General features: G+C 29.7%; 1 long non-coding RNA gene across 1 annotated transcript; it reads left to right on the top strand.

The window, feature by feature from the left end:
• The first annotated feature begins 1,635 nt into the window (after positions 1–1,635).
• Positions 1,636–14,342, top strand: LOC121121128 (uncharacterized). The gene is made up of 4 exons (XR_005865348.2): positions 1,636–1,752; positions 6,372–6,443; positions 13,605–13,743; positions 13,814–14,342. It is a non-coding gene; the product is annotated as an uncharacterized lncRNA (long non-coding RNA).
• Positions 14,343–15,910: the final 1,568 nt, after the last annotated feature.

Here is a 15,910-nt window from a genome sequence, read left to right as displayed (position 1 = left end):
GTGAGATATGTTCCTTTTCCCCTAGAGATCCCAAACTTGGTGTGTAGCTTCTGGGACTATGTTCTTGGATATCAGATTCCCTTCGATACTATACCATGTTGAAGATAATTTTCCGGCAGTAGAAATTTTTTGAAGATTGATTAATTAACATCATAGATTCAAGAGCTTGACTCTAGGGTTACATTATTTTATCCTTGTTGTGTTTTAATTATTTAATTATTTTTGATACTTTTATTATTGTTAAGTCTTGGTTATGTGATGTAATTTTAAACTAAAATGTTACTCTATGTTTTTACTAACGCAATTCTGTATAACATTTCATAACGTTTTTAAATATATGCGTAAATATATCATCAACAATACGAATAAAACCTTTTAAAAACGCTAGTATGAGTACAAACTTAAAATTGCCCCTAAGGATTTTATTATGAGTATCTCAAAATGAATCGATTAAAAATCGTAATACATTTAGGGAATGGATGTATTTTCATATTTTATCAAAACTGTAGGCTATAGAATTATGATTAGGACTCCAAGCAATGAGCATTTACAAAGATAAAATGTACTCTATTTTTTTACCAATGTGGTACATTTAAAACTGCTAAAAAATCTCATAAATAAATCTTCGTTCAAAAACTAGTATAAATATTATACATTATATATAAAATGTATATTAATAAGTTTGTTTATTCCTATGAAGAATTCCTCTGAAGCACACACGTAATACCAATTGAGTCCCTATATCTCATCATTATATTTTATACGAGGAATTATTTTTATTTTTGATAAACTATAAAAAGAATAAATTTGTTCATGTGAGGTTTCGAGAGTAAACCATATTATTAACTTACCTACCGTTTTCAACAATGTACAGTAAAAATAAATAGGTGTGGAAATAAAATTTACATATAAAAAGGATTCCACAGGATTGCCAATCTACAAAATGACTTTGTTTTGACTCGATACATTGTTATTTTGGATATTATTTATTTCTAATCCCATGACTCTCAAAAGACACTATCTTCATATTTTGTGAACTATGAAGATATCATTGTTTTGACAACTTGATCTCGATTTCAAGTGATGAAAGAATCACTGTTCGTGATATTCAAGTCATACTCAGTACTTTAAAAATATACATAAATTAGTAGATAAAACTGTGGTTATAAATATTAATGTGGGGATTTAAAGGTCAAGAGGGCTTTGGGGTTAATATTGGAGACCTTTTACTGATGGTTTTGCTCCAAATATCCTAAGAAAAGAAATACTAATTTCAAATATGACAAAATAAAATTTGTTCCATTCTTTTCTGCAAACCAAATAATCTGTAATTAAATTAAGCGTTTGGAAGAAGAAAAAAAATTGCTTTTATTTTACAAACTATGTATGTTTTCAAATAAATACATTAGGTATAATGAGATCGTATGAGCTCCTAGGAACCCAAAGCAATCAATTTGGGCGTTTCTGAATGATCAAATATGTGACAAAATATGTATAATAAATATTGAGCCCTCTCCAACAATAACAAGGTAATAAATATACTCCAACTGTTACATGGGATAATTGATGATAAGACATCCTTGACAATTTCTCGCTCAGATTACTGTGGTGTGATTATTTTTAGTCCCTGGATAGCAGAGTTTGACATCAGTTATTTTTCTTCTCAGTATTGGTTCGGTCCTTTCAAAGAAGGAAGGATGATTAATCTTGTTTTCATCCTGGAATTTTATAACTGGATCTCCACTCTTGAAAGTATGTGGCTTTTTAAAGAATCTTTTTGAAATAATTTTTTGAATAATAAAATTAAATTGAAATATGTCAAAACGAGATTTTAAATAAAAACTTTCTGATAAGAAATGCACTATACGTGTATCTGAAATACATTATATATTCATAAACATTTGTAGAATGTTGACACATTTGCAAAAGGTATTCATTCCTAGGTGTTGATAGCTTACTTTTTTTTTATTCGACTATATAAATAAATAAAACTTGACCATAAATCCAATGTTATCCAATATCATTTTGAAAATTAATTTAAGGAACAAAAACAAATCTTATTGGAATTCCATTTATAGCATTCTAGGGCTTACACAGCTATAAATGACGTTTTACTTAAAAGTAGTGGGTGACTCAAAAAAAAAATCTGTATTAAATAAGTTTCAAAAGTTCTTTGATTCTAAGTGTAAAACCATTAAATACAATTTTAGTTGAATTTTAAACATTTTTTCGTACTTTTTTAATTCAAAGTGGTATGAATTTCGAGGTTCTATTGTAATTATGACCATAAATATGAATAAAGTATACTTATTTTTTTATGATAACAGAGGAGCCTTCCTTTAAATAACTTCTTTTTTTTTTCTTCAATGAAGGTTTTTGTTACATAAGCTCCTTTATTTCATCTTCTCAATTTTCTTAAGAAAGACCATTTTATATCCCTTCTTCAAGAAGAATAAAAACACATAACTATACCTATGTTTAGGTATATCGTTTTCGCTTACGTAAAGGTTAAATGATCTCTCTAATTACAGAGGAAAATATTACATTGTACTCTAATGATATAATAATTCTAATTGTTATTATTGAAATAAACCCTCGGTCATGCCCTTCAATAGCACCTCACCTATCTATCTATACGTATGGTGTATGCGTATGGATTCCATTACACTCACTAAACACATCAATTTCATCATTTTTAGGAAGATCACGTAAAGAAAAACATAAAGGACCATCTTTCAAAAGTGTAGTACACTTTTATAAATCTATTTATTTTGTCAAATTAGTAAAAGAATAAATAAGATATTTAAAATAAAATGAATATCATAGAGGAAATGAACACGCAAGGAAATATGTCCCCAATGCCTTGTTTGCTCTCTCTCTATTTCTTTAACCCCCCTTCCCGCTCCCCAAAAGGTACGATCAGAAAAGTAAGGAGTAAAAATAAGAATATTATGGATTTCAAGCACAACATTGAAATAGTACAGGGGTCAGTGCTTCAGAATGAACACATTTGAATTTCCCGCCTTTTGTCTTACATACTCTTCCTTTTCCTTATTATTATTAATAGTCCTGTACTGTAAATCTTGTCGATTTAGTATCACGAAATGCATAACTAAAACAAAAGATAAATTTTCGATTATCCTGGCTGACATAAGACGAAGAGAGTAGGACGGATGAGAAGGTTCTATAGGATATTGAGCCTACAGTTTCACAAAAATATTAAAAAAAGGTATCTGCCCTTAGAAAGGCTCGACAGTTCCCAATATGAGAATATCCTTCAAATTAAGACCTTTTCATAGGCTTATGAGTGGCATGGAACTGCTTGGATTTAGTATAAGGATGGAACTAGACCACAACCAGCCAACACTCAAAATTTCATCAATATCACAGCAATCTTTCCAAATATTTTTTAGCCTACTTGTAGCCCAGATGTGCCTCCCCTTGACCTTAGTAGGATGCTATTTGGGGTTATTTTCATGTTCAATATCATTCTCAAATCAGTCATTTCTTAAAAATGATCCAATTTACTTAAACTAAAACTAGCTGCTTGAAGTTTGTTAATCCTTATATCTCAAATATATTCTAAGAATTATACACCAATGTCATACTTTGTATTCTTGATAATGAGGATTTCAAATGTTCAATTTCAAGTTAAGGAATTTAATAGTTATATCTTTAATATTATTGGCAAATAACACTCGAAGAAAGGGGATTGATTACAATAAACATGTTCATAAATTTAGGTTTCTTCTTGATTCATTATGTGTTACAAAATTCCTTTATATAAAATACAATTTGTTATAAAGAATTAAATAAATTTTATTTATTTCGTCATTAAACATTTTTTTTTCAATAGGCTTAATAAATAAATAAGATAATTTAGACACTTTTAACAATATTTATGTAACTGAATGTTTTATTTTGTTACAGAAATATATACTCCTTAATTTTTACTTAGGCTACTGTAGCTTGCTACGGCAAAGATTTCATGGAGATAAATCAACATAATATGTTTAACTTTCATTGATAATGAAGCATGGAATTTTTTGCTTCTTCTTTAAAGTCAAATAGTCACGTTTTTAATAAATGAGACAAGGAATGTACCTAAATATGAATAATAGACGTGAAACATTATAGTAATTCGTTATAAAGTATACATAAATACATAATAGTATGTTGTAAGAATATCATGTGATAATGATGTCATAAAGTTTTAATTAAAGCCTATAAAAATAAAAGAATTCCTATATCAATAGAGGGATTGCTATGCAACTGACTAAATGAAATGAAACCATCTGCTATTCCTAAAATCCCCGCTCCTCACTCAATTAAGTTAACAGGATTATAAGAAAAGAGGATATTGAGAGCATTGTTAATCAATTATTATAGTTAAAAAGAGCCCAAAGCTTCATGGATGCATTTTGTAGGTACTTTTTTTTGTTTCACATCTCTATTTAAGAAGAAATAAATCATTTAGAAGTATCTTAATGAATAGCTTTTACGTCAAAGATCCACAGATGTTTTAAGAAACTATACCATTATCATGCCATTCACTATTTATAGGAAAAGAACATTGCTTCAAAGGATGAGCTTAGTACAATTCCACATGTTACTATTTATGAAGGAGTGCATTAAAAATATATGCAGTGTACCTATATGGTGTGTGAGAATAAGTCATGTTTTTTTAGGTAGGTATAAATAGTGTTTAGACTCGGTCCGAGATCGGTTTTTTGGACTTATTTGCACCGATTTTTTTTTCGAGACCGTGAATCGAAATTTGATCGTTTTCACCACGTGGAACGATTTTTTTGGTCTCACTCAATGGACCGTTTTTCTCCTTTATCTACTTATACGAGTTATACACATATGTATAATACACTTTAAATTTCATATGACGTCATTGTAACGATTTTTCAAATTTGGAAACACTCATTTTTTTATTTTTCAACGTCATGGTAACACAAAACGTTAACAAGAATGGGCACTTGGTACTACGCAAAACCTACGGCTTAAACCAAATTAAGTCATTTATCTAAATTTGCTCTAAAGTAATGGTGGATTATGCATTTTTACGTTTCGTTTTACCTTGACCTTTGACCTCTTAAAATGTAATTTCCTCTGACTGTCACCATACATAATCTTTGTACCAAGTTTGATAAAAATCTATCTGTAACTTTTGTTGTAATCCAATAACAGCTCAATGCCCAATTTTCTCCATTTTCACAAAAACACTCACATCAACTGAAACGACTGTTACATAACAATGGCTAAAATTTTGGTGAGTAGCTCTGAACAGATACTAAATCGGTGTGGCTCTCTTTTATTAACCAGTGGTGCCACCTTTATGTTGAGGTCGGAATCAACAATTCATCTGTATAGTCGGTCTAAAGAAAATTTAAAATAAGACCAATAAAGAACAATTTTATTCTAGGATATGCTTAAACCGAATTTTGATACATAACCGATCCAGACCGAACTAGTTTGATCCTACAAAAGTTATAACGGTTGATCTCATATCTTATCTAACACTTGTAGGTAGGTATTGAATGCGGAATATAAGTTTGTAGCTAATGAACAACACAGATTCTTTGTACGATATGAAAAAATCATAACAAGCTGCGAATTTAATTACAAAAACTATCATTTAAAAAAAGAAACCCACATTCGTAGCTCTGTGTTATGAGTTAATTTAATAAATTTAAATAGTACATAATAGGAAAAAAATATGCAATATACATACCTACACAAATAATAATGGCTTTGATTTCCAACATTGTACTCCAAATACGGGAATCATCTTATGTTCCAAGGAATGAGAAGTCATTTATAAATATCAAATACAGATACTTATGTACGTGCCATCCCTATATTTGGACTTGAATAAACACTAAGCAGTATCGAATTAATTATGTTGGATCATAGAGCAAAAACCTACATTTACAAATTTTAAAAAACCTTATTGCACTATTTGCTTGTATTATTTTTCGTATGTAATAAAAGTCACTAATTACTCTAGTAACTAAAAAAACATCATTTGATACATAAATACTTATTTTATTCCTTTTATAGTGGATTTAAACGGCTTTATTTTTATGGGTCAATAATATACGGATGTACTTACATATAGGTGTGTTCTTGATTGTTTATAGAAAATAATACCCCATTAGTCATTCATATAAGAGAACAAGCCATTTTTGGAGGGGTCATTTATTGGAACCCATGAGGGTTTTCGTGAGCATTTGAATTGATTTATCTATGTTACCATATTTTAAAAATATATAACAAAATAATAACTATATAATATATATTCACCTCATGGTACAGTCCTATTATACTGTATAAACATTGATTTTTTGAACATTTTTTTATAGTGTGTGATGTTTGCATTCGACACATTAATTGATGGATTACTTTTCCTCAACATTGGAAATACCTCATTATAGGTAAAGTATTTATATGCATAAAACTAAAGCCATAAATTAGTATTAAATGCTCATTAAAATACAATTTTTGTAAATATATTTTAGTAATTTGTATTAAAGTTAATATATCAATTATTCATGGGATATTCAATTATATACAACATATACAAAACCAATTATATTTTGTCTTTTTTGATCGGAAATTTTACCTTTGATCCCATCTAGTCAACAAACTTTTCACAAGTTTGGGAAGAGTTAAATGTAACTTTGTCCTAAGTCGGGAATAAGATTCCCCAGCCCTTGAGCAAAATGACTACATATATATCTGGTTTTAATCAATGTTGTAACAGCTTAGTTATACCAGTACATAGACTATAATGATATTTTATTTATTAACTTTAGTGTGCTAATTAAATAACATTTTAATTACATTCTGTTCCTATGAATCATGAACAAATATTCCCTAGCTCAGCTTTATCAAGATTATCAAAAAGTATAAGTAGATAGCCCGTGCCAATCTTGAGGCTCTTTGGAAACCTAAAATTCGAGGAATTTCACTGTCCTTTTCCGGTTTTGCCACCACTTCCGAACTTCCTCTTAAAGCTCTTGTTGTCGACCTTTAGCTTCTTAATATTAATTATGACACCCTTAAAGCCGTGGACGATGCAGTATACCTCTTGATAACTCATTCCCAAGTTATTATTCCCATTTTATCGCTTTACCAATTGATATTTCGAGCAAATAGGTAAATTTTTTAGTAAGTCAATGAAACCTTTCTAAAATTTCATTCATGATTTGTTGGATACGCTGTATTGATGTGAATAAAATAGGGCATATTCAATATTGTTAGTTAGTTAGGATTAATAGCTATGATTAAGTTTTTGAGAAATGTTGAAACAAAGTTAAGTTTGAAAAATTAAATAAAAAGAACAGCTTGATCAGTTCCATCAGTATTGTGTATTGTAAATAAAAAATGACTCATAGAAAGGAGACAAAGGAACCAAACAGCAATACTGGCAGTACTCACTCGCCTCAACAAAAGTCCCAACCCTAGGTATAATATAAATTTATACTAACAATATAATCAAAAGGTCATGAATAGCTAAAAGTGTACATGTTTAAATTTATATGCTGAAACAGATTTGTATTGAGCCTTTTTCATTAGACGTCAGCATTGTTGATTTTGGCTATCTTTGAAGCTTGAGCAATCAAATTTTTAAAGAATACTAATCCTTTTTTTATAAGGATGAAAGAAAATTGTGAGGTATTACCGTGTATTGGGATATGAAAATGGGGCTGAAAAATAAAAGGATTATCAAAAATCAATCTCTCAATATTAGCTTTATAATATATCAGATCCTTGTAATATGTATTAAAATATGTTATCACATGGCCCACATTCACATTAACATAGTAAAGAAAATAAATTAACTTTAATTTTTACAAGGATCCGATATTTTTCTCCAACTTTTCTACTTCCTAATCGATCCAAAGTAAAACTAATAGTAACCATCTAGCCATTTGAAAGGGATTTTCAATTATTATTTGTTATAATTAATTCAAATATCACAGTTTTTCTTAGATAACAAAAAGTATTCAATACTGATTTTATTTCCAAAGTCATTTGATAAATTTTTATCAAAAAAGTTAATGAAAATGTGTCCTTCATATTTCACAAATACTCGTATATTACTGTGTAGTTTCGGATTATGACGCAATCTGTGACGTTGGCCATTATTACTAATTCATAATTATATCACCACCATTAAACATATTTATAAATGATAGCACTGAAGGAAATGCTTATTTGCTTATCAACATAGTCCTTTTTATACATTGTTATACAAACGAAGTACTTTGAGTCTCGAATTAAAGAGATTTTAATGATAAGTAAGGTAGAAAAAACTGCACTTAATTATATACCAGTTGAATACCTTTGATAAGAAAAATAGATAATAACTTTAGAAAACAATATGAATCTTGCATACCCTAAATTTCCCTAAAAGTAGAGGTGTGCGCGTCTAAAACTGAACACTCCTTTAAATTTACGGCTTGAGAGCTTGACGAGGGGTTCTCTTGTAGACCTTAAGGCCGAGATCTTTCTTAACTAGCCGGTCCATGATCCTTCTGCTGACGTTGAACTCCCTTGAGAGGCCGCTGACGGTGACCTTGCCTCTCTTGTCCTCAACATACTTTTTCACGACAGCAACCATTTCGTCCGACCTTCGAGGCCTTGACTTAGATCTTGTGGTCGCCTCAGTAGTCCCTTTGGTGACCACGCTGTAAACGGTGGTGCGGCTGCAGTTCAGAACTTTGGCAATTTCAGTGGGAGTTTTTACCGGCGCGGAAAGTTCCAAAATTGCGACTCGACGTCTCTATATTATCGGCTGTTGTTTCACTGTTGCTATTTAGATTTTGCTGGAGTTTTGTTTATAACTAGTCAAGGCCCTTGCCTCGAAGTATAAACCGGTTTCAACCCAATAAGATCACGAATATGTGCATGGCGTAAAATGTAAAGGAGTGTTCAGTTTGAGACGCGCACACCTGTATTCTTGGGTATAAAAATATGTAATTGAAATATTAATATTAGTTATAGTGATTTTATGCACTACTATATCGCAATTATTGTTCTGGCCCCGAAAGATCACTTTTGAAACTCTATCATCGTTAATAATATTTAATAACAAAAAAAACAGCATTCAATACAAAGATTCTCAGGAAAATTTTATTCCATCAAGGCAATATTGGAGTCTTAGTAGTCAAAATCTTAAATATGAAAAAAAGTATTCTGAACGAGGGGATATCGACATAATTTTTAGTGGTTTATTCCATGATATAAAACCATTCTTACATGTCCTCTTCGTTAAATGTATGTTTGTTTTTGTTCTTCCCCTCCTTAAAGTGCAATAAATAAAAGTGTATATGTGTATAAAGACATAATTACTCTAAAAGGGGAATGTGCAATGTACATATTAATAATTTGTTATGTTGAAAGATATATCAAACATCTATTATTTATTGTATAGCTGATATTTTTTATCTGTGGATGAAAATTTACAGCAAAATTATTAATACAATAGAACCTCGAAACTTGATTGCCTTTAGTACCAGATGTATTCGGAGTTAAACACAAATTCCAAAAACTTTGTCTCTGAACTTGAATAAAAACCTCGGCAAACTCATTTGTATTTTGTAAACAAAATACAGTTCGTGCATTGATCCATTCGTCCAGTTAGCGTTGTTGATTAGTGGATTTTAAATCATAGCATAGCAGTACTCATTGCATTTGTTGTATTTTGTGATTTATTGTTTTAGGCAAAAAACATAGGTGCTAAAAAAACATAGCAGGAATAGAGAAGAAGAAACGATAGGAAGACTAGTAGAGTTAAAAAAAGATACTTAGAGACAAGGTATATCAGAGAGACTGTTTTCATGGAAGGTAGTTTTTCAATCTTCTGACTCAACAAATTTATCTTCTTTTTGACAGATCTGCAGATCGCATTTCTAAAAGGATGACTGATATATATCGTATCTGATATCTTGAGTTGAAAAAGGTAATTATCGAGAAGCATGAAAATGAATTCGTTTGACAAACTTAATATTTGAATTCAAATTGTCGAGAACGACAATATGTGCATATTTAATTATTTTATAGTAATATCTTTTATCAGATATGTCGTCTCTTAAAGCTAACATACTTTTTACTACATTCTCTTATGCATTTTTTGACGAATCGATTTATGTTCACTTATTCTTTATGGGGAAAATTGATTTGGAACTCAGGTGGATCGCTACATGAACAAATTAGTGTTGAGTTCCAGGGTTCTACTGCATTCTCGTTTTATCAGTCCGTACAAATTTATGGTGTAATTATAATTATGTTTTACTTGATATTTTGAAACAAAACAAAGAAACCTTGTCCTTTTGAGTCTTAACCATTGAAAATAATTATGTATGAAGGACTGACCATACAAGAGACAAAGCCGGATCAGGCATGAATATTCATAAAGCATACCTACATCCTACCCGTATAATTTTACATGTTTCTGCTTTATGATATATTATTAAAATGAACGTAGATACCCATTCAAAGGAAGTCTTCCGAACACTTTAATGATGGTCATCCCGAATATTGTGTACTGTGTACTTGAGATGAAAAGGCATTCAAGGGAGCCATAATTATACATATTTATTTCTTCACTGTATCTATTCAAATTACTTTCAAGAGTAAAAAAAGGAAGCTTTTATGAGACATTTTAAGAATGGTAGTAAAAAATTGATGAGGATCCCAAGTGTTGGAAAAAGTGTTGAATTAATGGTTATGACCAGATTCTTTACATTATAAATTGCACACATTTATTACAATTTGTTACGCTCATTTTTATTGGCATATACTTGTATGAGTTTTGTTAGGTTCCGCAAATTTATTATTAAGACGTCTTATAATTCGAGCTTCTCCTCCAGGCTCCTCATAAAAATAGAGCCTAGAGAAAAGACACCAATTTATAAATAATGATGGCTCAATGATGAGTTTGGGGCTATGCATTCAATTTACCATATACTGAAAGACTTATGCTTCTTCCGCCATGTACATTTCTTGACTGGTTGTATATTATTTATACTGTGAATGTACAGAAAAGCTTTTTACAGCATTATAGCTCTAGATCTCTCTATTCTTACCTCTGAAATTGTACAAAAATTTGGTTTTATCCCGTCTCAACAACCTTTGACTCTAAGGACGGTTACTTTACACTTTATATGATCAGAGGATAATCAATTTAGTAGCGTTACATAGCTCCTTAATACTTATGGGACTTACAATTAGTTCTTTTCTGTCCCTGTTATTCGTCTTTTTCCATACCACAAAATTCCAGACACATAGAAAACGCAAACTTTTTTTTCATGTTGCAGGATGGGTGTAATATTTTCCTTCTTTTCATAAGGTTATAAAAACAATCACATTTTATGTAATTTAACATGAAGATTATTTATTTCGTAGCTTCTATAGGATAAAAATGATTTTATATTAGTCTAAACTTTTATGTTAGAAAATAGTTTAATACTTTTTCGATTTTATTATTAATGTAAAATTATAACAAAAGTCATTATTAAATGCGCATCTTTTTTTTCTCAAACAAATAACAGAGAATAGTCGTCCTAAATTTTGGCAGTGGAATTTTAATACGATTTTCATTTTTCATAATAATTTGATAAATAATTTACAATCTAAAAATTAGAAAATAAACAACCCCTTCTTTTTATTTGCTCAAGAAGTAAAAAGTAAAATATTTTGGAGATACAAGGAGGTCAACCAATAAGTGATTTTTGGGTCTTGATTCTTGTGACCTGGTAATATATCCAGAATTAGAACAAGGGTTGTGCCAAACGAGAAATTTTGCCAAAATAGACTGATGAATAACGACGACTAAGGGTTACAGGAGAGTGAAGAAAGGTTAGTAGTTCACAGATGAGTATAATTTTTTTCATTGCTAAGAATCGAGATTCGATGACAAATTTTTCATAAGCTTACTTTAAGATTCCAATTCTTTACAAATAGTATCTTACATTGGCGGAGAACTAAGAGATTTCGTATATATGAATATTTTTTGAATCTGATGGATAGAAGTAACCTTCACATCAACTGTTATATGTTGAAAAGCATTAATACTTTGATATTATTATATAAGAGTAAACATGTCGGACTGAAAAAATTAATATAATTTCAAGGAAGCTTTGGTACGATTCTTAAAAGCAATATAACTATGTGGGTTTCTATAGTTGAGTATTTCAGTAGCAACTTTTGAACACAGATCGTCAAAATCGGCCACAGAGTCCAAGTTTCTTCAGCTTGGAGAATACTGAGATTTTTATCATTAAGTATAGCTCATTAAGTGGCTTTTATTTTGTCCTCTGATATTTGTGAGAAGATAAGTACTTAGGAAGGTTTGGAAAATGTTTCCGTAGAGTAGATGGTTTCATAAATCGATTCTTGCTTTAGTAGTAAAGGTCGACATACAAGCAATAACCTTTGATGAGATACAATATACAAACAGGTGTATGAAATTAGATGTTGGAAGGATGCAATTGCCCTCCAATGAAAAGAAAAACCAAACAATATTGGGACAATCTTTTTTTTTTAACCAGAAATGAAGTGAATATATTTAAAATTAAAAATCAAATTTACAGTTCCTATAGAATTGGTGATTAATATTCCGGCAAAAAGAAAAAAATCACCATTTCCTACGTCTATAAGTACAAATTTTCGTATAATTTCACTAACCATAATTAATTCCTACATATTAAATTATTTAAAAAGCCTTAAGCACTATGAGATAATTACAATTTTTATACAAATTGAATTTGTACTCAATTTTACCTTCAGACAAAATTCAAAATATACCAAATATTTACTCATTATGAACTGACCATGCGAGGAAGTAAAAAAATAGTTATTGTAGAGTTTTTTCGCTATTTCTGTCACAACTTGAAAGAATAGAAATATACATTCGTATATATAATGTAAGTACATATATTTTAAAAGACAAAAACGTAGAAGTTTAAGAAAGATAGAAAAACACATAAAACTCTAAGGTAATTATTTTCTTAAACATTTTTTTAGTTTTTATTTCTGTAAGAAAAAACAAAGTATGTTAAAGGTTGTTTCCAACTCGTCACAGCAGGACTGTTCTCAAATATTGTCATACCTTAAAAAGTACGTTTCTTTGATTTATTTGGCATTTATTTAATTACCTGCCGATTTATTTGTTCTCTCAGACCCTTTATAAGAAGGTCTGATATGCATAAAGTAAGGCTTTAATTATGTGTATAATATATGGCTATAAATATTTTGATTGAAACAAATAGTTGAAATGACGTAATAATATGTTAGATCAAACATAAAACCTTGCTTTTGTTACGTCATATAAAAATACCCATCTATTTTTTATCTATATAGAACTTATTATATATACATTGTAGTGCTTTTTTGTATCATAGCATGACTTTGTATTGAGTAAATAAGGTTATAAGAGATGGGGAAAGGTAGTTTCCTCCTTTATATTATATAAAACAGCATAATATTCATCTATTTTTTAATAGCTATAATATTAAATTTGAAACTAAAGGAAACATTCACAAAAAAAAAAAAAATTGTTTCCCCAAAAATTTTGTTTTTATTTACAGGCTTCGTGCAATATTAGTGAAAGTGGATGAACCAATAAATATAATTGAACCCCTAAATACTTTCTGTTGCACATATTCAACAAACACCATGGTTGATTGTCAAATTGCAACTTTTTTTAAATCTGAAAAATCTCTGTTGGTGAGTGTGAAAATATTTTAGTATGAGTTTGCATCACCATTAACACTAATTGGGTAATCATTAATTTCAGAGGAGAAGACTCATTTTGTACCTAAATTCAAGCCAAAACAGGAATTTATCTGTGAGCGCAGAATCCAAAACTGATCTAAATTTTTTCTCTTGGTCATTCAAATTTTGAAATATCTGGGATTAAGTAATTAAGGATTATTATCGTTCAGTGTTATTTTATTCCCTTAAAACCAGGGTTGTGGAGTCAGAGGATTTTTTGTGACTCCGACCTAACTTATGTGAATTATTCGACTCCAACTATCTGAAATTATTCAACTCCAACTATCTGAAATTATTCGACTTCGACTCCAACTCAAACTTTTTGAAATTATTCGACTAAGACAATTGAAAATTATACGGTTCAGACTCTATCTATTTAAATTAAACAAATCCAAGTCACGTTTTTTTGTTTTTTTATAGAGAAAGATTATCTTCTATCCTCATGACTCTATTGATATTTTAAATGTTGAATTAATTTAATTTGTTTCATTATGTGGCTTTCTTTGATTCAAAATTGTATATCTTTGATATTTATATAATTGCACACACTCCCTCTATTATATATATATTTAAATTATATACAAAACAGTTTACATTATTATATAAAAATGATTATGTATTGATTCTAAAAAAAAAAGAATTGAATCAGTGAGATCTTACTTTATTTTTCAACGAAGATCAGATTTAATAATTCTAAGAGCCCAGAAGAGGCGCTCTACAGTGACATGGGTTGGCAACCCCGAAACAGCGATAACAGCTGGTTGAATGTCTTTTGGATAGCATGGTATAGTATCACAAGCAGTTAATTTAATCCTTCTGTTAAAATTTTCGATTTCCGAAAGGGGCGCATAGAAATGTTTATTAAATCTTATCATTTTAAAATTCATAAAGTTTGTTTCCTCATCTATTTTTTATCGTTTCCTCGACTGTTCTTCATTGTCTAAAAAGTTTTTATACTCTTCTGAAATTTCTGGGGATTGCCCGAACTTTCCTTGACTATTCATGTTTTTTCTTATTTCATCTTCTTCTAATATTCGACCAGTTTCAATATTTTCGAGAAGCCCACTAATTCTAAGGGCTATATTGTACAGGAAACTCTTGGCTTTTTTTTAAATTGAATTTCATTAAGACAAACTCTATTTAAGGGGTCTACATAAACTGCGGCCAGTAAAATATTGTTATTCAACAGGCTGGCGGCCTCTCTTCGTATCATAGACTCCTTCATCGTTGTTGACGATCACCTTATGAAGTTTAATTTAATTGAATACTAACTTTTTCCATTCTTTGACGAATAAGCCATCTGTCAGATAAGTATTTTGTAATTTCTTGATTATATCATAGAAATCTAGATAATGGAACGCTCACGCCTTTTTATTTATTCCGGCATGAGTCTGACGCATATAAAAAAGGAACAAAATTCAATTAAAAAAAAGAAGAGGTGGTAAAATTTTAACAACTATTATTTATTATTTTAAATAAATTAAGGAATTATTGACAACTATCATAATATAACAACAAGACACAACATATATATATATATGGGAAGTAAGTTTAACAATTTTTTTATTCTCTTCACAGGATTTTACATAGCCCTGAAACCTTTTCAATTTAATTTTATCATTTACTTTTTTAGACAAATTCTTGGTCATAATATTGAAAACTTGGCAACTACTGCTAAAAAATAAATCTTTAAAAATATGACCATTACAACAATTTTGATTAATTAGTTCGTAATCTATCATCTCACAACATATTTTTGTAAATACTTTTTTTTAAATTGTTGCATTGAAAAAAATAGATTTTGCATTTTCACTTGAAATAATAAAGTTATATAAACAATAAATTTGTGTGACAATCGAAAATAAGTCATCGCTTAGAGTGACGAGTCCTCCTCTATTAATTTGATCTAGGAGCTTGCTTTACGACCCCTCCTCAATTGATTTGTCCAAACTAACTTGAGGAAAACTTTTTGAGAACACAAGTTTGGCTTTTGCATAAATTACATTTTAACTTTAAGGATTGAAATTTGGCTATATAGCCTGATACAAAGAATAAAATCGATTTGGCGCACGGATACAAAATAGTTTGCACTAGACAATTGATGGTACCAACTAAATCG

The sequence above is a fragment of the Lepeophtheirus salmonis genome, chromosome 6 (assembly GCF_016086655.4).
Source record: "Lepeophtheirus salmonis chromosome 6, UVic_Lsal_1.4, whole genome shotgun sequence".
Lineage (NCBI taxonomy): Eukaryota > Metazoa > Arthropoda > Copepoda > Siphonostomatoida > Caligidae > Lepeophtheirus > Lepeophtheirus salmonis.
The sequence above is the reverse complement of the archived record's forward strand: the minus strand, read 5'-3'. Positions and strand labels throughout refer to the sequence as shown.